This window comes from Callithrix jacchus, chromosome 10, assembly GCF_049354715.1.
Source record: "Callithrix jacchus isolate 240 chromosome 10, calJac240_pri, whole genome shotgun sequence".
Classification (NCBI taxonomy): domain Eukaryota; kingdom Metazoa; phylum Chordata; class Mammalia; order Primates; family Cebidae; genus Callithrix; species Callithrix jacchus.
The window spans coordinates 105,085,904-105,110,252 of record NC_133511.1 but is presented as its reverse complement, the minus strand read 5'-3'; positions in this window follow the sequence as shown (position 1 = coordinate 105,110,252).

Genomic DNA, 24,349 nt, shown 5'->3' with positions numbered 1-24,349 from the left:
ACACCTTTTACAAAGCCAGAATCCTGATACCAAAGCCAGACATACACTATAAAAATAGGAAAATAATAGGTCAATATCCCTGAAGAACATAGATGCATAAATCCTCAGCAAAATACTTATAAACTGAATTCAGTAGCATGACGAAAAGATTATCTACCATAATAAAGTTAGTTTTATCAGAGAGATGCAAGGATGATTCAATAAATATAAATCAATACATGTGTTAAAACCCATTAACAGCATGAAAGATAAAAACAATGTGACCATTTCAATAGATGCACAAAAACCATTTAACAAAGTTCAACATTCTTTTCTGACAAAAACACAAAATTAGGTATAGAATGAATGTACAGCAATTAAATAAAGGCCATAAATGCTAAACCCAAAACTAATATTATATCTAATGGTGAACATTTGGAAGGTTTTTCTCTAAGACCTAGGACAAGATAAGGTAGCCCATTCTTGTGACTTGTATTCAATATTGTACTGGAGACTACAGTCATAGCAATTAGAAAAAATAAAAAAAAATAAAAGGCATCTCAATTGGAAAAGAAGAAGTCAAAATGATTGTGTTTGCAGGTGACATGATTTTACATAAAAAGCCCTAAAAATTTCACCAAAAAATGTTAGAACTACTAAACTAATTTAGTAAAGTTGCAGAATACAAAGTTAGCATAAAAATTAGTCATGAAGCTGGGCACAGTGGCTCACACCTGTAATCCCAGCCCTTGGAGGCTGAAGTTTGGGGAATCACTTGAGGCCAGGAGTTCAAGAACAGCCTGGGTAGTTTAGCGATACCTCGCCTCTGAAGAAAAAGAAATTAAAAAATTAGTAACATTTCTATACATTAATAGCAACAGTCTGAAAAAGAAGTTAAAAAGGTAATCTCATTTATAATTATTACAAAAATAAATAAAATGCTTATGAATAAATATAAAGAGATTAAAGATCTTTACATGGAAAACAACAAAATATTGATGGAAGTACCTGAAGAAGACATAAATAAATGGAATTATATCTTGTTTACATGGAATGGGAAAATTAAGATTGTTAAAATATCCATACTGCCCAAAGTGATCTTCAGACTCCACATCATTTCTTTCAAAATACTGAAGACATTCTTCACAGAAACAGAAAACAAATTGTAATATCTTATGGACCTCTAAAAAGACCCCTGAATAGCCAAAGCAATCTTGAGCAAAAAGAACAAAGCTGGAGGAAATCACACTATGTTCCTTCAAAATATACTACAAAGCTATAGTAACCAAAACATTATGCCATGAGCATACCAAGAGAACAGAATAGAGAGACCAGAAATAAATCCTTGACAAAGATGCCAAGAATATACAGAAGGGAAAAAGTACTCTTCTCAATAAATGGTGTTGGGAAAACTGGATATCCACATGCAGAAGAATGAAATTAGACCCTTACTCAATATCATAGACAAAAATCAACTTGAAATGGATTAAAAACATATGTAAGACCCCAATTTATGAAACCACTGAAAAAAGCTGAAAAGCTGTATGACATTGGTCTAGTTAATGCATTTGTATATGACCCAAAAAGCACAGGTGACATATGCAAAAATAGTCATATGAGATTACATCAAACTAAAAAGCTTCTGCACAGTGGAAAAACCTTTAAAAATGTAAACCATACATCTGATAAGAGATTAATATTTAAAATATGCAAGTAACTTAGACAACTGAATAACAAGAAAACAAATACTTAAATGTAAAAATAAGCAAAGGATCTGAATAGGCATTTGTCAAAAGAAGACATGCAAATCATCAACAGGTATATGAAAAGTCATTACTAATCATAAGGAAAATACAAGTTAAACTACAATGAGACACCTCACACCTGTTAAAATGGTTTTTATCAAAAAGACAACAGGCAAAGATGTAGAGAAAAGGGAACCCTCACACACTGTTGGTGAAAATGCAAGTAGTATAGCCATTATAGAAAACAGTATGAAGGTTTCTCAATAAATTAAAAATAGAACTACCATATGATCCCACAATCTCACTCCTAGATAGGCATCCAGAGAAGATAAAATCAGTAAATCAAAGAGATACCTGAACTCCCCTGTTTATTGCATCATTATTCACAATAACCAAGATACAGATTCAACCTAAGTATCTTTCAATGTAGGAATGCATAAAGAAAATGTGGTACAGATACACAATGAAATACTATTCTAGCATAAAAATGAAAGGAAACCCTGTCATTTTTGACAACGTGGATGAACCTGGAGGGCATTGTAAGTGAAACAAGCCAGGCACAGAAAGATAAATAGCACATGATCTCACTCATAAGCAGAATATAAAAAAGTTGTTCTCATAGAAGTAGAGAGCAGAATAGTGGTTACCAAGGAATATGGTAGTTGGTAGTAGGGGGGTTAGGAAGATGTTGGTCAAAGGATGCAAAATTTTAGTTAAATAAGAGAAATAAGTTAAAGAAATTTGGTGTACAATACGGTGACTATACTTAAGAATTTTATACTGTATTAAAAAATGCTGAGACTGGAGGTAAAGTGATCTCACCACAAAAATAATAACTATGACAGAAATCTATATGTGAATTAGCAAGATTTATTACAAATGTATATGTACTTCAAAATAATATTTTTACATTCTAAAGATATACTTTTTTCTGTCAATTCAAAAAAATTAAGAAGAATAAGACCTTGAGTGAGATAATTTTTCAAGAAAACTATATTTTTTTCTGATCCTAATTTTCTTTCTATGTTTATTCAAGAGGAATGTATAACAGAAGATTTATTTTAAAAGTTTAAGTTAAAAAGTCTAAGTGATAAAACATTATGGTTTGTGTGACAGCATTTATAGTTTCTTAATGATTAATAAAATAATGACATATTTGGCAAACAGTAGAATCTTATATTTAATGAAATATATAAAAATCTACTCTTTTATAGAATCCTGGGTCATTTCGTAAATTTCTTAAGTAAAATCGTAGAGTCATAGTTAAAAATAGGGCATTAGAAATCATGTAATCTAATTTTCTCACATTGAATATACAAATATTATAGTGATATATAAATAAAGTTACCTATTTTCAAGGATATAGTTACTGATATGACATATTCAGTGTTTTTTTTTTTTCTTGTCTGCTGGATCCGTGTTGAGTAATTCATTGCTCCCTTGATATTATATAGAAAAACTGTATTGCTGCAATCTGGTTTTATACTAGAAAGAGCTGGCGTCATAAACAGAAGGTTCTAAAAGTGTTTCAAGATGCTAAGAAATTCCTGAAGCCTGTTTTATCCTTTGTTCCTGATAACTTGCCTTCCTGCCATGTGCTGTGAGGCCTATGATTTAAATGAGCTCTCTGCAAAATATGGATAACAAAAATATGTCTTGCTTCTGAAAAACCTCCCTACCCACCCCCTACCACCAACAGAAGGAAAACATGGGCCATGATTAACAGCCTTCCTCAAGGAATATGTTACACTTGATGTTAATTCACTCTTAGCTTTTCATAAATAATAGGAACCACCAATGCACCAAGAAGGTTTTGATTTTCCAGCATTAAATTTAGTCAAATTTTAGCAAGTGAGACAAACCTACTAACTTAGCTTTATTATAGTCATTTAACAGTAATTTAAATTTAGGTTGGCAAGGTGAGAAGTGCTCAGGGAAATGTATAGGCATACATTAGAGAGATTGCTCATTCAGTACCAGTCAATTGAAATAAAACAAATATCTCAATAAAGAAAATCACACAAGTTTTTTGGTTCCTAGGACATATAAAAGTTATGTTTATACTACACTGCACTCTATTAAGTGCGAGATAGATTTGTTTCTAAAAAACCAAAGTATATACCTTAATTTAAATATACTTTATTACTAAAAAATATTAACAATTATCCCAGTCTTCATTTAGTTGTAAATTTTGTTGTTGGATGGTTTTGCCTTGATGTTGATGACTGTTGAACAGGGTGGTATTTGTGGAAGACTGGGGTGGCAATTCCTGAGAAAAAGACAACAATGAAATTTGCCACATCACTTGACTATCCTTTTACAAAAGATTTCTCTGTAGTAAGTAATGCCCTTTTATAGCATTTTACCCACAGTAGAACTTCTTTCAAAATTAAAGTTAGTCTTTTCACATGCTGCTGATGCCTATCAACTAAGTTTATATAATATTCTAAAGCCTTAGATGTCATTTCAGCAATGTTCACAACATCCTAACCAGCAGTAGATTTCATCTCAAGAAACCACTTCCTTTGCTCATCCCTAACAAGGAACCCCTCATCTGTTCAATTTTAGCATGGGATTGCCACAATTCAGTCACATCTTTAGGCTTCACTTCTAAATCTGGTTCTCTAGCTATTTCCACCACGCTTGCAATGACTTCCTCCACCAATGTCTTGAACTCCTCAAAGTCATCCATGAAGATCAAAATCATCTTATAAATTCCTGTTAATGTTGGTAATTTTACTTTTTTTCATGCATCATAAATGTCCTTAGTGACACTTAGAATGAAAATTCTTTCCAGAAGGATTTTGATTACTTTGCCTAGATGTGTTAGAGCAGTGGTTCCCAACCCCTGGGCCTGTTAGGAACTGGGAGTGCAGCAGGAGGTGCGTGGTGGGTGAGTAAGCAAAGCTTCATCTGTATTCACAGCTGCTCCCTATGGCTTGTATTATCTCCTGAGCTCCACCTCCTGTCAGATCAGTGGTGGCATTAGATTGTCATAGGCACACATGAGCCCTGTTGTGAACCATTCAGGTGAGGGATCTAGGCTGCATTCTCCTTATGAGAATCTAATGCCTGATGATCTGTCACTGCCTCCCAACACCCCCAGATAGGAGCATCTAGTTGTAGGAAAACAAGCTTAGGGCTCCTGCTGATTCTATGTTATGGTGAGTTGCATATTCATTTCATTATATATTATAATAATAGAAGTGAAGTACACAATAAATGAATGTAATATACTTGAATCATCTCAAAACCATCCCTCCCCCCTGGTTCATGGAAACACTGTCTTCCATGAAACTAGTCTCTGGTGCCAAAAAAGGTTAAGGTCTGATGTGTTAGAGGAATCACTATTTATTGGAGCTATAGCCTTATGAAGTGCATTACTTAAATAACATTTCAAAGTAAAAATCACTCTGATCCATAGGCTGCAGAATAGATGTGTTAGCAGGCATGAAAACAACACTAATCTCTTTGTTCTTCTCTATCAGAGCTCTTCAATGGCTATGTACATTGTCAATGGGCAGTAAAATTTTGAAAACAATCTTTTTTTCTGAACAGTAGGTCTCAATAGTGGTGGAAAAATATTCTATAAGCCATGTTATAAACAGATACGTCATCATACAGGCTTTGTTGTTGTTGTTGTTTTAATAGAGCCAAGGCAGAGTAGGTTTAGGAGAATTCCAAAGTGCCCAAAGTTTGGAAATGGTGAGTGAGTCCTCACTATAACTTAATGTCACCAGCTATATAAGGTCAGCCTTTCCTTTGAATATTTTAACCCAGACATTACCTTCTCCTGATGTATAAAAGTCTTAGGTGACATGCTCCAGTAGGCTATTTTGTGTACATCAGAAATCTGTTGTGTAATCGAACAACCTTTGTAAATTATCTTAGCTAGATTTTCTGGATAACTTGCTATAGCTTCTACGTCAGTACCTGCTGCTTCACCTTGCACTTTTTTGTATATAAATGGCTTCTTTTCTTAAATCTCATGAACCAACCTCTACTAGCTTCAAACTTGTTTCCTGCAGCTTCCTCATCTATCTCAGCCTTCACAGAATTGAAGAGAGCTAGGACCTTGCTCTAGATTATGGTTTGGCTTAAGAACATGCCTAGGTTGATCTTCTATTGAGACAACTTAGCTAACTGGTGCCGGAGAGCTAGCTTTTGGTCTTGCTCAGCTCTTGACTTGCCTTCCTCATGAGACTTAATCATTTCTAGCTTTTCTTTTAAAATGGTAGATGGCCTTTCATTTCAGCACTTAAAGGCCATTGTAGCATTATTAATCAGGCCAGTTGCAATGTTTTTGAAAAATCAATATTGTTTTATTTCAGGGAATAGGGAGGCCTGAAGAGAAGGACAGAGAGTGGCCAATCAGTGAAGGAGTCAGCACATAAGCATTTATTGATGAAGTCTGTGGTCACATATGGGCACAATTTGTGGCATCCCAAAACAATGACAGTAGTAACATCAAATGTCACTGATCTTAGATCACAGTGACAGACATAATAATAATGAAAAAGTTTGAAATATTTTGACACAGAGACACAAAGTGAACACATGCTGTTGGAAAACTTTTGCTGATAAACTTCCTCAGCATAGGATTTTTCACAGTCCTTCAATTTTTAGAAAACACAGTATCTTCAAAGCACAATAAAATGAGATGCCTGTATGATTTTTCTTTCTATTCTCTATTGAATCTTTAGAATTAAATCGTAAAGCTGACAAGCCTGTTGCCTGGTTAATAGTGAACAAATTTCTGCTAAAATGAAAAAAAAAATACAATAAATTGCCAGGATTATATGCTTTTATTCTAAGACTGAAAGTGGGCTTATAGTTTTTGCCAAGCCAAAGATTAGCACCAAAGTGAGTTTTTGCAAAAGGTCTTTACTGGGACACTGTTTCTAATGGCTGATTCTTTAATAGCACTACTCTGTCTCATCCACCACTGACTCAGTAGGTGTGAAAGGGGAAAAAACTCACTGTAACAAGGAGCTAAGAAAGGCTGACTTCTACACCAGCATTTTCTAAGAAAAAAAAAATAAAGGCAGTAACACAGAGCCATTTCTATGGTCCTGTTTTTATCTCTCTTTTTTTTTTCCTTCATATCAAAAACATCAACTAAAATATATCAGTTTAAATTTGCATTTCTATTTCAAATAACAGGAGCTCCTGCTATGAGTTTCAAAATAAAAATTAAATGCATTTCTTTATTATTGTGATTGTGTATAGCTAACCTAGCACATCTGGCTATGGTAGAAAGATGATAGTCTTGAGACCTATACATTATCTAAAAAGGAAGGTATAGAGACTCAGAGTGTGAACAGACTCACTGTGTCTTAAATCACCCCCTTAAGAGAGTTAACTTTCCCCTGGAGCCTTGTTCTCAGTGATACAGATTATTCAAGAACAATCTGCTTCTTTATCTTAAAGGAGAGGAACAACTTAATTTTGTTTTTGTTTTGAGATGGAGTCTCACTCTGTCATTACAGGCTGGAGTTAAGTGGCGTGGTGTTGACTCACTGCAACCTCTGCCTCCTGGGTATAGGAAATTCTCCTTTCTGACCTCCCTAGTAACTGGGATTACGGTCCCAAGCCCCACCATACCTGGCTAATATTTTGTAATTTTGGTAGAGAAAAGGTTTCACCATGTTGGCCAGGGTGGTCTTGAACTCCTGACCTCAAGTGCTGGGATAACAGGCATGAGCTACCACACCTGTCCAAGAACAACTCAATCTTAATTTGGGTGGAATAAATATAAGTAAGAATCCAAAAGGAAGAGAGTTGTTAGATATTATTTTTACTCTTTCAGGCCATAGTATAATGACAACACCTGGAAAGTTGAGTGCTGAACGTACAATCATTTTCTGATGAGTCAACCAGTCTAAGCCAGGTTTATTAGAATGGAGCAATATGCCATCAGTTACTAATAATCATATGATCTGTGTTTTAGAAGTATTTCCTGAAAGTATAATAAGCACATCCACTGTCTTTCATCCAATATTGTTTGTGGAAAAGAATGGTATTTGTTGTGTTCTGCTACTGACCTGCTTGGTTGTTAAATAGACATTATATTTTACTTCTCAGTTTCAATTTCTTCTTCTTTTGGCTCTAAATTTGCTTTTCTTCAGATGTCCACATCTCCACTGACTAGTCTCTATGCTTTAAGAAAAATGATTTTACCTTTGGTTTACTGTATGAATCATGTGGATGAGGAATGGCTAATCAGTGAAATACATTATCAGCATTATTGGTTCAAAGATAGGTAGGAACTTCAGTAGAGACTAATAAGATACAAGATGTTTGCTGAAAGATTTCTTAGAGGAAATATTCTTCCCTGTTCAAGCTCTCCCTCCTCCTATCAACTTATAGGCAGATCCAGGATCCAGGGATTATTGATAGTCATCTTGTGACCCAAAGGGATGCTTTTCTTAGAATGACACTGATACCCTAGATGGCAGAGTAAAAGGGTTGAAGTGTAAAAAATTAATGCTGGTTCAATGAATCAAACATATCCTGACATAGGACCTAGTTCTGGCCATTAAAAATATAGGGGACAATAAATCCTCTTTATTAAGCAGGCTTGAGTTGAGTTTTCTGTTATGTGCATCATAAAGTCCTAACTGCCAGAATATATGTTTAAAATATGTGATGTAACTAAATATAAATGAGGCTTTTTAACAGAACATCTTCCAAATGTACTGTTGAGCTTTTTCATATGAATTTAAGAATCATAATCTGAGCTTCATTGCTCAGTTTACATCCTCTAAATCTATGTATCTGTTTAGAACAAACACAAAACTTCAACTTTAGAAAAATGTTAATCAGGAGTGATGATCCACAATAAAGAATAAAACACTTACACACTGTAGTACATCCTTGGGCATCATATACAGATGTGAGTATTAATCAAATTTATTATATACAATTTCAAAACTCTACGAATAAGGAATTGGCCCCTTGGTTTTTAAACATCAGGCCAGATGCAGTGGCTCACACTTGTAATCCCAGATACTCAGGAGGTGGGGGTGGGGGGCAGAGAGTATCTCTTGAGGCCAGAAGTTCAAGGTTGCAGCAAGCTAGGATCATGTCACTGCACTCCAGCCTGGGTGACAGAGTGAGACTCTATCTCTAAAACTAAAACAAAACAAAACAAAACATGGAAACACCAGCCACTTTTTGATTGTTATAACAGAGAAAGGTTTTGTTTTTCCTGACATAACTGCTTTTTATCTCTTCTTGTTCCCTGCTTTAATGTTGTCACATAGAGGCCTCCCAAACTTTTTTTTTCTGATACAGGATAATTAGAGCTCACTGCAGCCTCACACTTCTCTGCTCAAAGAGTCCTTCCACCTCAACCTCCCAAGTAGCTGAGACCACAGGAATATGCCACCACACCCAGCTAATTAAAAAAGAAGGCATAGAGGTGGGGTCTTACTATAGTGCCTAGGCAGGTTTCGAACTCCTAAGCTCAAGTGATCCTCTGCCTTGGCCTCCCAAAGTGTTAGGATTACAGGTGTGTGCCAATGTCCCTCACTCCAAACTTCTTTTAATATGAAAATAACTCAAGTCCTAATTTGAGAACTAAAAAGAACATGGTGTGGGTCCTAATGGAAGGATGGTAGCAGGCACTGCATAGACACCGCTTGTCATGTATGCTCTACAGATAGACTTTCAATATCCCTAGCCTGCTCAAGGAAACTCTCCACAGTGACACCTGTGATAGATGCCAGCTAATCCATTTATTCCACAATGAAAACCAACCAAGACTCATCATTCCAAGATTACCTGAAATTTCCCTATCCCTTCTCTACCTTCTATTTTATCATTCATGCTTTTTCTTTGTTCCATGAAAATAGTGCCAGGCATGGTGGTTCACGCCTATAATCCCAGCACTTTGGAAGGCTGAGGCTGGTGGATCACCTGAAGTCAAGAGTTTGAGGCCAGCCTGCTCAACATGGTGAAACCCCGTCCCTACTAAAAGTACAAAAATTAACCAGGTATGGCAGTGAGTGCCTGTAATCCCAGCTACTGTGGAGGCTGAGGCAGGAGAATCACTGAAATCCAGGAGGCAGAGACTGCAGTGAGCCAAGATCATGCCATTGCACTCCAGCCTGGGCAACAAGCAAGACTGTCTCAAAAGGAAAAAAAAAGAAAATAGTTCAAAGGCAGTTTCCCAAATATGGGCATAAACTTCCTGAAACACTCAAATACCGTATCTGATGAATATATCTAAGTTATTCTTTTTTTAATTGAGATGGGGTCTCACTCTGTCACCCAGGCTGGGGTGCAGTGGCATGATCATACTCAGGTCTTTACCTCCTGGGCTGAAGTGATCCTCCCACTTCAGCTTTTGGAGTTGCTGGGGCTACAGATGCTTGCCACCATGTCCAGCTAACTTTCGTATTTTTTTGTAAAAAGACAGTTTCACCATGTTGCCCAGACTGGTCTTGAGCTCCTAGGCTCAAGTGATCTGCCCACCTTGTCCTCCCAAAGTGCTAGAATTACAAGTATGACCTACCTTACCTAGCTGAATTATTCTTTAATGACTGAATAGTTCTGAGTTATTCTTTGACAGGTCCAAGCTCCATTTCTTTTCTGTATTGCTAACAAATATAAATTACTATGAGGCTTCCATACCATTGGGCTTAAATATTCAGGACTCATGTTTAAAATAATTGTCCACATTCTCCTTATTTCCATGAAATAAGGAAATTGTCATGCTTTATATTGCTGCATCTCAGTCACTTAGAGAAGGTCAGTCCTTCTGGGCTATATAATACCATGGAAAATTTCATGCTCGTACTGCTCTGTATAGGTCATGTTCTACTTTGATTCAGCCCCACACACTGTAGCCCTCTGCCACAATGATTCTTCCAAACCCTTTACTGTGCCCATGAGAAATCTTTTAAGAGTTCCTTTTCTATTGAAAGACCTGGAACCAACCCAAATGCCCATCGATGATAGACTGGTCTGGGAAAATGTGGCACATATACCCCATGGAATATTATGCAGCAGTCAAAAATGATGAGTTCGTGTCCTTTCTAGGGACATGGATGAATCTGGAGAACATCATTCTCTGCAAACTGACACAAGAACAGAAAATGAAACACTGCATATTCTCACTCATAGGCGGGTGATGAACAATGAGAACACATGGACACAGGGAAGGGATTACTACACACTGGGGTCTATTGGGGGGAATAGGGGAGGGACAGCGGTGGGGGGAGCTGGGGAGGGATAGCATGGGGAGAAATGCCAAATGTGGGTAAAGGTGTGGAAGGCAGCAAAACACACTGCCATGTGTGTACCTATGCAACTATCTTTCATGTTCTGCACATGTACCCCAAAACCTAAAACGCAATAAAAAATTTAAAAAAAGAGTTCCTTTTCTTTGTGTTTAAAAAAAAATCTCTTTTTTAACTGAAACCTTGCTATTTACCAAACACACCATCTTCCTGAAGCCCTCTCAAGTGGAAGGGGGTTTTCCTCCCTCTTTCAAACTCCCATAAGGTGAACCGTGACTACTATGCCCCTGGTTGTTATTGAAGTCTCCTGTCTTAGTCATTTCTGAATGCCATAACAAAGTATCATAAACTGAGCGACTTATAAACAACAGAATCTTATTTCAGACAATACTAGAGGCTGAATGACAGCATGGTTAGGTTATGCTGAGGACCGTCTTCTGAGTTTCAGACTACAGTGTTTTCCTTGTATGCTCAGCCTGTAAAAAGAGAGTGAGGATAGGATGTTATCTGTAGTCCCTTTTTAAAGGCACTAATCTCATTTCTGAGGGCTCTACCCTATGACCTAATTACCTCCCAAAGACCCCACTTTCTAATACCATCATATTGGGGCTTAGGATTTCAATATAAGAATTCGGGGTGGATATTCATTCATTTCTCAGTTCATTTCATTTCTCAATAGTTTCTTTTCTTTCCTTTTTAAAACAACAGTGAGCAATATACCAACTCCTTTTAACTTCACGACATCCTATGTCACTTCATTTGTGAGTTAACATCTCTGGAATTCTCAGCCACTCTTTCTCATTTGCTGAAGGATTTTGCTTCTGGCTAACAGAACTCTGCATAAAATTCTGGCATTTTCTCCTATAAATGTAATGTATTGAGCATATTTGTATTCATTACCTGTTATACACCGAGGTCTTAATATTTCAGCTTTCTAACATCTTATGATCTTTACTCATACTACTTTAGCCACTCACCTCCAGACTGTGTTATAACATGAACATTCATCTTTCAAAATCTTAGCTGCAAACCACTACTTCTGATTCCTCTGGCTTACTTTTTCCAGTGTCCAAACTACAATAATTTTTGACTTTTGTGAGACCCTCAAACAATGATTGGTATCTCGAAATTGTGGAACTTTTTTTTTTAACAATCATATGGCACCATCCTGTCATCTCTCTTGTATTTTAACCATTTTTGATTCTATGATCCTGATTGTACTTTTAGAGGTCCTCCTAGGCTCTTGTCCTTCTCTCACATTTCCTATGAATTCTATTATAATATGATTACAATTTTATTTTCAAAGTATTTCTAAAATATTACTATTTCTCACCACCTCCTTTGCTCTACTCCTATTCCAAGACTGCCTCATTTTATACCTGAGTTATTTTAATGGCCTCTAAAATGACATTTCCATTTCTACTCTTTTGTTATCCTCTCCCAAAGTCAATTCTACACATAGCCACCTGTGTGTGTTTTAATTAAAAACTACCTTCTGATTGTTTCCTTCTCTCTCTCTCAATAAACTTCAGTCCTATTTATGGCCTACAAAGCTTTACATGATCTGATGTAAGGTTGCTTCTTGGTTGTTATCTTACTACTCTCCTCTCTAACCATACTGTTTTTCTTTTTGTTTCTTTCTGTTTCCAGTTTCTCTAGACAGATGTTCTCCTCAGGGCATTTGCACTTGCTGTTCCCTATACTGGGTCTGTTCCTCTTCCAGACAGCCTCTAAAGTTACTTGCATACCTCTTCCGGGTTCTGGCTAAAAGTTCACTAGTACAATGTGATCTGTCTTTAAAATGGCACTTTCTTCCTAAAGGTACAATTCTCTCTAACCTTCTGTATTAGTCTGTTCTGACTGCCATACCAAAGGAGAACAGACTGGGTGGTATTTTCTCACAGTTCTGGAGTCTGGGAAGTCTAAGATTAAGGTTCTCTCTGATTTGATTTATGACAAAGTCTCTCTTTCTGGCTATCTTCGCATAACCTTTCCTCAATGCCTGCAGACGGAGACAGAAAGAGAGAGAGAGAGAGCGTGCGCATGCTCTCTGTTGTCTCTTATTATAAGAGGTCTCACTATTCCTATAGAATCAGAGCCTTACCTTTCTGACCTCATTTGATCTTAGTTCCTTGCTTAGAGGCCCTATCTCCAAAAAAAATGACACACTACGAGTTAGGAATTAAGCATGCCTCTCAGAGGACAGAAACATTCAGTCCATAATGTGTACTTTATTTCTCTCTACAGTACTCATCAATTTCTGGCCTTCCTATGTTTTTTTTCTGACTCCTTCCTGCTCATGCCTCCTGTCACTTGATTATCAGCTCTGATATTTGTTTGGTTTACTGATCAATTTCCAGAGCCTAGAGGAATGCTTGGCTTAAAAAAAGCACTCAAAATTTGCTGAATGAATAGATAAACTCTTGTTTTCAAACACCTTTATTTCTCTCTTCCTTTGGCATGCATGCCTGTGGAAAAGCACCTTTGTTGAATATATTTTTTTTAAAAAAAGATTTTATTTAAAGAAGACTAGATAAGCCAATAGAAGTAAAGCTTTATGTGATCTCATTCTACTCAGATGACCTATTGCTAAAAGGATCTTGTAGTTATATTTGGTTAGTTTTTATATCTCTTGATGCTTCTAGGAAAACTTACCAAGGAAAGAAAACTAAGACTTTAGATAAAGCCTAAAACCATGAATCATTACAGTGTTGCATGCCTTGATTTCTAAAAGACTTTCTGCAAAGGGTTTTGTGTTTTTCAGAATGATGTTTTAAGAATTAATTGTAAGGAATAAATATGCCCAGCACTATTTTATTAAAGCAACTTAGGCATGATACCTTATGGATTTTACTTGTTACTGATATATATTTTGTTTATTACAACAGAGATTTTACAAATTGATTTTTTGTTGAATATTTGAACAGATTTGTTTTCATTGTATTTGAAAGAAAACTAGTCTAATCAGCGTCATTTTATTCTATTCATTTTCTTTCATTAGGCTCTATATTTTCAGAGAAAAAAATACTCAAAAATTTAAGGATCAGAATTAACATTATTTATTTTGTACCTCACATGACTAAAATAAAGTGGCATAAAAGTAATTTGCAAAACCAAAGTATAGTCATTTGGCTTTTAGTTGGCTGTTTACTCAGTGGACTTCTCAGGGAAGTATGGCATGAGTCTTCTGTGTGCGTAATATGTAGTAAATACCCAGTGAGTTACTACAAGGTGATATTGGATAGTAGGTTAAATAAGATAATTTTGGAGGCAAATAGAACTGCATTTAAACCCAGGCTTTCACTACTGTCACTTGTGTGACTTGGTGATAATTCTTTAATATTATCCTAATTTTTTAAATCTATGAATTAAAGCTGTTATTCATACCCAGCTCATAATGTTGCTTTCACCCAAAAATGTTTACTATAACAATATGTTTCAGACTCTTTTACGAATTTGGATAGAGAACTGTTGTAAAGATTGAATGTTTGTGAAACACTTGCATAGTAAGTGTTTCATAAATATGAGCTATTATATCATTTTATCCAAAAACTAGAAGTGGGAAGTATTAATTGACAAACTTATGTTTCCATCATAATTATTATTCCACTCATTAAAATACATTTTTCAAAAACTTACATTTTGGTCCTTGGCAATTTCTAACCTACTTCCATTTTTATTATGTATGTGGTATTTGGCCACTTTATAATTTAAGTAAATTGATGCTTCCTAGGCAGATGCTTAAACAATTTATAATTTACTGCAAAAGAAAATGTATCTTCTGAGTGACTGTTATGAAAAGACTATCTAAATTATAGGTAATCATTCTACCTTTACTTAACACTTTCAGGGCTATAAAAGTATAAGGACCTGCTTCATTTGAGAAAAAAATAAAAAGTTATTTAGAAATATTATAGTCAATATTCTAGGTAAGCCGATAGTTTTATTTTGTCCCCAAATATACATTTCAGAGCATAATATCAATGTTTAGGCTACAGTACTAACATTTCTGTTATTTTTACTGTTAAACAAGCCTGAATATTAGACCAAGTTTATGACAGCATCATGTTACTGTATTTCTTTGTACTTTTGACTTAGGTCACACTGAAGAAAATGAATTAAGATTAGAAGATCATTTGGGAGGAATAGTGCCTTAACTAGTGAAAAATCTAATCAATGCTCCCTGCCTCACAGGATGGACCTCATTATTCATGACCTCCTGTTAACAGATGGTTGCCATGGTCCTCAACTGGGGAGTGGGGGATGTATGTCGGTTCACTCCCTTGAGGCTATAATATGTTCTCAGGCAAAACAATTGTCCTATTTGGCACCATTCCATCTTAGTGCAGGAGAAATTGGGTCAGTGAAGACGGACATCTATGAATCATAGTTTAAGAGCACTGTTAGTAAATCCAAAGAAAATGTATGTTTGGAGATCCAGAGGTAGCAGTTATAATTCTTCCTGCTTACAAAACCCAAAGCCAGAAATTAAGTTACTGAAAGTAAATCACTACATTGAGGATAATTTGTGAAGAATACTTTTTCAAAGGTAATTTTATAATTGACAGATACTACAGCAGCATATTAGAAAAAGAGAATATAGTTTGTATAAGAGCATGAAATATTATTAATTTCAAGGAAAGGGTGATTTTCTAAAATATTTCTTGTTATTATTTAAGAATTGGCCTAGGTAATCCTGTTAAATTAGACTAAGCACACACACATATTGAGTTACAGATGTAAGATGGTAGAAAATATCTGGATTAACCTCATACAACTAATCTTAGTAGAGGCGTGAGAATGACAATGACGTACATGAACTATAGAGTTTTCAGGGCCTTTTTACCATAATTATTTCACTTAATCCTTGGGACATCCTTTGTCATAGTTACTTCAATCTTCAATTTTTAGACGAGAGATTACATATTTTTTCTTTTAAGATGGAATCTTGCTCTGTCACCAGGCTGGAGTGCAGTTGGCGCTATCTTGGCTCACTGCAAATTCTGCCTCAGCCTCCTGAGTAGCTGGGACTACAGGTACATGCCACTATGCCAGCTAATTTTTGTATTTTTAGTAGAGACAAGGTTGTGCCATATTGGCCAGAATGGTCTTGAACTCTTGACCTTGTGATCCGCCCACCCCAGCCTCCCAAAGTGCTGGGATTACTGGCATGAGCCACCGCACCCGGCCAAGATTATACAAATTCTTAAGGTCACAAATTGGGACTAAAATTTTAACCTCTGGTCACTTAAGCTCTGGTCTCTTTTCACTAAATTTCAGAATCAAAATTCGCTTTCCTTTCACTGGGATGATATTTTACTTTTCTTTAGCAGAGTGATGTCATATTTCACTATCTCTTCTACAACTCACTTCAAAGGAATTTATTCTGAAAAAGGAACAGTATGGAAATTCATGATGATCAAGGAGATTTTCTTACAGTAAAAGAAATACACATTCTTTACACTGGAGATAAATAGTAAAAGTTGTAGAAGAGGGAATCCAGGGAAGCCGCAAATAACCTTTCCACAAGCATTTACTGATTGGAATCCTTGCTTTTCCACCTTTACTGATTTCACCTGTTTCAGCCCTCCTTGCTGTTGAGGAAGAAAAACATCATTTGATTTCTCAGTTAATGCAAAGTTATTACTGATCTCATAATTAATCCCTCTGATGATTCTGAACATCTGTAAAGAAGAAAACAAAGCTATATAACATGCTTTATATATTTTAAAAAGAAAACCATAGAAATGAAATCAAATTTATACAGTTAGGAAGGAAGGAGGGAATCTCAATTGAAAGAGAATTAAAAGATAATATTGACAGATTATTTTTCATTTGGAAGTTTGACAGTTACATGTTTAAAAACATAAATTATTTTATTCTTTTTCATTATTCAAGTTAGTTCTCCTGATGGATTGGTCCATTTACAAAAGAAAACTAGTACCTCTCAAAAAACTAGGTGGAAACAGAAAAATTTAGTTCTTCTTATGCCTGGTACATCAATCATAGACAAAGCACCCTAAGAAAAAAAAATCTATTTTTATTTGTTTCTTTTATATTAACACATAGTGGTCAAAGAATGTGAGATTGATTTTTTTAGGTTAAGACTAATGCCTCTTTGAATATTATCAAAAGCCACCTACTTTTAATCATATTGTCTTTCCCTGAGCACAGAACCCAAGCTTAAAACAGTCATATTACCTTACTACATGAAGCATAGGCTTTTTTTTTTAATAGAAAGGAAGGTATTCAAACTTTGGGCACTTTTTCTCTGTAATCACTGCAAAGTAAGATTTTAAAATACAATATAATTATATAAATAAGATTCAATTAGAATAGTAATTTAGAAAATGTGCTCAAACAATCAAATCAATATTACCAAATCTCCTGTGAGCACCATTTTAAATATTACTTTCTATTCCTTCTAGAGTTGGGTTATTGATTATAAAAATTACTCCCAAACCTCTATTCTGAATAATTGCACTCTTACTTGCTTGTCTCTTTCCCTCCAGTGCTATGAAAATTACAGCATTCTGATCAATGAGGATATAAAATCAGAGGAACAGAAACAGTACTTTCTGCCTTTCTAGGCAATTCTTATTTTTGTGAACACAAATACTTTACTGTAATCACTTTTCTCTGAGGGGTATGTTTTTGAAAGCTTTTTAAAATGAGAAACACTGAATATGTTTTTATTTTGATTTTTTTCCCTTACCACGTCTTATTGGGTTGTTAGTTATATATGCTGGGTTTTCCCTTTCAGGTGCCTCATGAAATAAGAAAGCAAATATCTCCTATAGTTAGGAAGTGCTAAGAAAACCCATTTGATTAAATTGTCATTTAAAGTCAAAGCAAGCCCTTAAAATCAGTAAGAATTTATAGTATTGACTTCAAATTCATTTAGTTTAGTTTTGTTTTATTATTGTGAATGTCCTAGGTTGATCTTAATTGTTTTGGGTGGTAGAAGGACGAAGATAAATTGAGCCACATTTTTTAGCAAAATGTAAAACTCAGATCATGTTATTAATCCTCAAAGACAATATAGAAGAAACTCAGCTCCACTTCCTGGCTATGGAGAAAGAGAACTGAATATAAAACGATTAAAGTTTTGTTTTTGTTTGAGGTTCTTTAAATTTTTAAACAACAACAACAAAAAACAGATGTATTAACTTGTCCCAGATAGGTTTATTATAAACAAAACCACTACTAGAACTTTTTTTCTTTTTGCTAGAATACTGTATTAGTCCTCTTTCATGCCACTATAAAGAACTGCTCAAAACTGAGTAATTTATAAAGGAAAGAGGTTTAATTCACTCACAGTTCAGCATGGCTGGAGAGGCCTCAGGAAATGTATAATCATGGCAGAAGGAAAACCAAAGACACTCTTCTTCATATGGCGGCAGCAAGGAGAAGTGTAGAGTGAATTGGTGGAAAATCCCTTTATAAAACCATCAGATCTTGTGAGAACTCACTTATTATCACAAGAACAACATGGAGGTAATCGCCCCCATGATTCAATTACCTCTTATCAGCTCCTCCCATTAAACGTGGGGATTATGGAAACTACAAGTGAAACTGAGATTTGGGTGGAGACACAGCCAAGCCATATCAAATACCCTTTTTACTGTGCAACTTTTGTTTTTATTACAAAGGTGTAGTTTACTTTGAGGTAGAGATGAAGGATCTGGTATCTAGGAAATTCTAATAATTCAAGAAAGCAGCATATAGGCCATACTATAACATTTCTTGTCCTATACTCATGTCCCCTTTTTACTTTTGGGGGATCTTTTATAAGTTTCTGACAGAATCCAGTGATCTTTCAGTTGTTTTATTTTTGAATAACAAAGTTTTGTTTGGGAAAAATGTATTTATGGGAAATGACTTCAATCAGTGTGTCAGAAAGCTACCTGATACAATCAAGGTAACAACATTTTAAAAAAAGGAAATAAATTTGTGTCACATTTAGTGATTATTCCCTGCGACTGAGCTCACAGTTGCAAGACTAGACATAAATTTTAAATAAGTATTTTAAAGATCTGCTTATAAATAACAATAAAATATTTGCATTGTAAAACTCAAAAGTGTAACCTCTCATGGTAAGAAAAATATATACCTATTTTACCATGTGTACCTGTGGCTTAGAGTAAAAGTTCAGGTGATAGAAACATGTAATATGCAAAATTTCATACAACTTTAATAAAAGTAAAAATGCTGTATTTTTAAAACCTGGGTTACTGAAAAAGTAGACCCAATAATAACTAATGTGCTAATGTTGAAAAGGTACAAGGAGAGTTTCAATAAATTTTTTATACGAAATCGTTTAAAAATGGCGATATTTGTAAGCTACTCTCCTACTTTATATGACATGTACTTTTGTGTTATAGATAATGAAATTAATTATTTTAAATACCTAATTTGTCTTATACGTTTCAAAAAGGTATTATAACAAACATGTCAATCAATAAAATATTAAATATTCTCACTGGTTATAGGGCTGATATTGCATTATATTTAGGTTTCCATTACATTTATGTATGTAGAGTAATTCATTTTTATTAGCTGCATCTTTGAGCTTTCTGCAGAGTGGCCCAATCTCTTTACTTTTTGTTATTGTGTGTGTGTGTGTTTGTGTGTTTGTGGGTAGTAGGGGAATATCTAGGGATTGAGACAACAGTCAAGAATGCCTATGCCATAAAAAGTGATCATATATTTTCAGATGAATCATGGATTCCTTCCCATGTTTTTTGTTTTTCTTTTTTTTTTTTTTTGAGACGGAGTTTCACTCTTGTTACCCAGCCTGGAGTGCAATGGCGCGATCTCGGCTCACCGCAACCTCCGCCTCCTGGGTTCAGGCAATTCTCCTGCCTCAGCCTCCTAAGTAGCTGGGATTACAGGCACGCACCACCATGCCCAGCTAATTTTTTGTATCTTTAGTAGAGACGGGGTTTCACCATGTTGACCAGGATGGTCTCGATATCTTGACCTCGTGATCCACCCGCCTCGTCCTCCCAAAGTGCTGGGATTACAGGCTTGAGCCACCGCGCCCGGCCTTTGTTTGTTTTTTTCTAATCCTTTCTTTGGTAGCTCAGTTTAATTTCTCCAGATTGAATCTCCAACTATGGCATACTCAGGAGAACTTATAGTGCAGAAATAATTGGGTGTCTCTGTGTGTGTATTAGTCTATTTTCACACTGCTGATAAAGACATACCCAACACTGGGAAGAAAAAGAGGTCTAATTGGACTTACAGTTCCACATGGCTGAGGAGGCCTCAGAATCATGGCAGGAGGTGAAAGGCACTTCTTACATGGTAGTGGAAAGAGAAGATGAGGAAGATACAAAAGTGGAAACCCTGATAAAACCATCAGATCCCATGAGACTTACTACCACCAGAATAATATGGGAGAAACAGTCCCCATGATTCAAATAATCTCACACCAAGCCCCTCCCACAACACATGGGAATTATGGGAGTATAATTCAAGATGAGATTTGGGTGGGGACACAAAGCTACACCATATCATTCTACTCTGACCCTCTAAATCTCACGTCTTCATATTTCAAAACCAATCATACTGTCCTTACAGTCTCCCAAAGTCCTAATTTATTTTAACTAACGCAAAAGTCCATAGTCCAAAGCCTCATCTAAAACAATGCAAGTCTCTTCCACCTATGAGCCTGTAAATCAAAAGCAATCTAATTGCTTCCTAGATACATTGAGTGTACAGGTATTGGGTAAATACAGCCATTCCACCTGGGAGAAATTGGCCAAAATGAAGGGGTTACAGGGCCCATGTAAGTCCGAAATCCAATGGGGAAGTCAAATTTTAAAGCTCCAAAATGATCTTCTTTGACTTCAGGTCTCACATCCAGGTCTCACCAACACAAGAGGTGGGTTTTCATGGTCTTGGGCAACTTCACCCCTGTGGATTTGCAGAATTCAGCATCCCACCTGGCTGCTTTCATGGGCTGGTGTTGAGTGTGTATGGCTTTTCCAGGTGAATGGTGCAAAATGTCAGTGGGTCTACCATCCTGGGTCTGGAGGATGGTGCCCTCTTCCTCACGGCTCTACAGCCATTGCCCTAGTAGGGATTCTGTGTGAGGGCTCTGACCCTACATTTTTCATCTGCACTGCCCTAGCAGAGGTTCTCCATAAGTGCCTTGCCCCTGCAGCAAACTTCTGCCTGGGCATCCAGGAGTTTCAATACATATTCTGAAATCTAGGCAGAGGTTCCCAAACCCAAATTCTTGACTTCTCTGCACTCACAGGCTCAACCCAACATAGAAGCTGGCAAGGCTTGGGGCTTGCATCCTCTGAAGCCGTGTCCCAAGCTCTACATTGGCCACTTTCAGCCATGGCTGCTGAAGCAGCTGCAATGCAGGGAATCTATTCCTAAGCTGCATAAAGTGTGGGGACCATGGGCTCAGTCCATGAAACCATTTTCTCCCAGGCCCTGGGCCTGTGATACGAGGGGCTGCTATGAAGATCTCTGACATGCCCTGGAGATATTTTCACTATTGTCTTGGGGATGAACATTTGCCTCCTCATTACTTATGCAAATTTCTGCAGCCAGCTTGAATTTCTCCTGAGAAAATGGGGTTTTCTTTTCTACCACATCTTCAGGCTGCAAATTTTCTAAACTTTTATGCTCTGCTTCCCTTTTAAAACTGAATGCCTTTAACAGCACCAAAGTTGCCTCTTGAATGCTTTGCTAATTAGAAATTTCTTCCATGAGATACCATAAATCATCTCTCTCTAGTTGAAAGTTCCACAAATCCCCAGGGCAGGGGCAAAATGCTGTGAGTCTGTTTGCTAAAATATAACAAGAGTCACCTTTGCTCCAGTTCCACAAGTTCCTAATCTTCATTTGAGACCACCTCATCTTGAACCTTATTATCTATATCACTATGAGCATTTTGGTCAAAGCCATTCAACAAGTCTCTAGTAAGTTCAAAACTTTCCTACATTTTCCTGTCTTCTTCTGAGTCCTCCAAACTGTTCCAACCTCTGCCTGATATCCAGTTCCAAAATTGCTTCCACATTTTTGGGTATCTTTTCAGCAACACTCCACTTCTGGTACCAATTTACTGTATTAGTCCATTTTCACACTGATGATAGAGACATACCCAAGACTGGGAAAGAAAAAGAGGTTTAATTGGACTTACAGTTTCACATGGCTGGGGAGGCCTCAGAATTATGATAAGAGACAAAAGGCACTTCTTAGAGTGGTAAGAAAAAATGACGAAGATACAAAAGTGGAAACCCTTGATAAAACCATCAGATCTCATGAGACTGACTCACTACCATGAGAACAGTATGGGGGAAACTGTCCACATGATTCAAATTATCTCTCACTGGGTCCCTCCCACAAGACATGGGAATTATGGAAGTACAGTTCAAGATGAGATTTGAGTGGGGACACAGAGACAAACTGTATTAATGTGCATGTGAATTTGGGGGTGGCAGAAGACTGTAAATATCTAATCCACATTTGTTTTTGCTTTTATATATTTCAAGAAGGTAAGGCAAGTGTTATAGAATGAAGGAAATATAGTTGTTTCACAGATATCAAAATGAGATAAATCCCTTCTTTAATAATTTAAGTGTTCAGAAATTAAAAAAAAAAAAAAAACTTCTGTAAAATACTGCTCACTGGTGATGGGCCATGGCAAATTTAGGTATTTAATGTAGTCTTCAACAAGTCTTTTAAAATAAAATAGTTTTATTTTTGGTTCTGAGGAAAAAAATGGTTTTGGAAACATTTGCATCTGTTTAGGTTCTAAAACTGCAGTTCTGAACCATGTTTATTTTAATTATGAGAATACTTTGGTAAGTGAGTCATTGCATTTTAATGGCTTAGTCAAATGGAATTTCTTGCATTGTATGGTCTCTATATATGAAAAATATTAATTCTTAGTTATCTTTGAAATAATTGGTAATCATAAAGGTTCATATTTGGATCCTGTCTGAATCAAAAAGATAAAAGAATCAGCTCTACAAATAATCAAGTTACACCTGAACCATTTTGCTAACTTTGTTCTGACTCTCAACAGATGCCTGAATCAATAGCTATTTACATTGGATATTAAAGTACAGGATTATTTCCATGGAAACCTCTTAATCATTATTTTAGACAGAAAAATTAAAACTGTGCTTCAAATTCCATTTTAATTATATTTCTGATGTAATGAACTTTTAACATAGAATCCAATTTGCATATGTGTGAAGTTGAAAGTGTGGCTTTATTCTTTGTTCTTATAAAACTCATTAAATCATATGCTTCCATTAATAAAGTTTTTTTTGTAAACTCACTTTGAAATTTAAAATGAAGTTGGCATTTTCCATATCTATCTTAGAAAGGAACATTGACAATTAGAATACCAAATAAGTTAATAATTTTTTATAGCATACAGTTGTAAAAATAAAATACATGGTATTTTTCATAAGTGATTTGGGGACAGATAATCTAGATTGAATATTTCCATTCAGAGAAAAAAAATACACACTTTTACTTTAGACATTTGGAAACAAAAGAAAAGAATCAATGTACAATTCTAATTTCTAACGTCATCTTTGATTATGTGTATGTGATTTTACCTGAAGAAATTTTTATGTGTTCATACATATTAAAAAAGTACTTTGGAAAATAAGACATAGAATTTTGAAAAAAGGTAATGATGGTAGTTATAAATGTTTGAAATATTTCATTATTTGGAATGTATAAATAATTTTTTATTGACTTCGTTTAAAATTTACTTTAAAATTTACCTACTTTCTTCGTTTTATTCACCTATATACCTTCCTTCTATTTATCATCCTAGTAATCATTCTCTCACTCTATTTTCTCTACAAACACATATTTACTATGCCTAATTGAGGAAATCCATGTTTGTTCCTTTTACACTGCTTATGGCTACCCATGTAAAGAACAGGTTAGGTTCTAGTGAGGGGAGAGAGGAAATAAAATAGATAAATAAAATATATAGCAAGTGAGATAGTGACAGGGATTTATTATAAGGGATTGCCTGATATGATTGCAGAGGCCAAGTTCTAATATCTGCAGCTGGGAAGCTGGAAACCCAGGAGAGCTGAGGGTATAGTTCTAATCCAAGGATCAGCAGGTTCAAGACTCAAGAAGAGTTAGTGTTTAACTTTGAGTTTGAAGACAGAAAGTCTCATGTCTCAGTTTGAGGACAGGCAGAAGGAGTTTCCTCTTATCTGGGGAAAAGTCAGTTTTTTATTCTTTTCAGGTTTTCCAGTGATTGGATGAGGCTCACTCATATTAGAAATAGCAATCTGCTTTACTCAGTCTATAGATTTAAATATTAAACTCATCCAAAAACAGTCTTATAGAAATGCCCAGAATAATGCTTGACCAAAT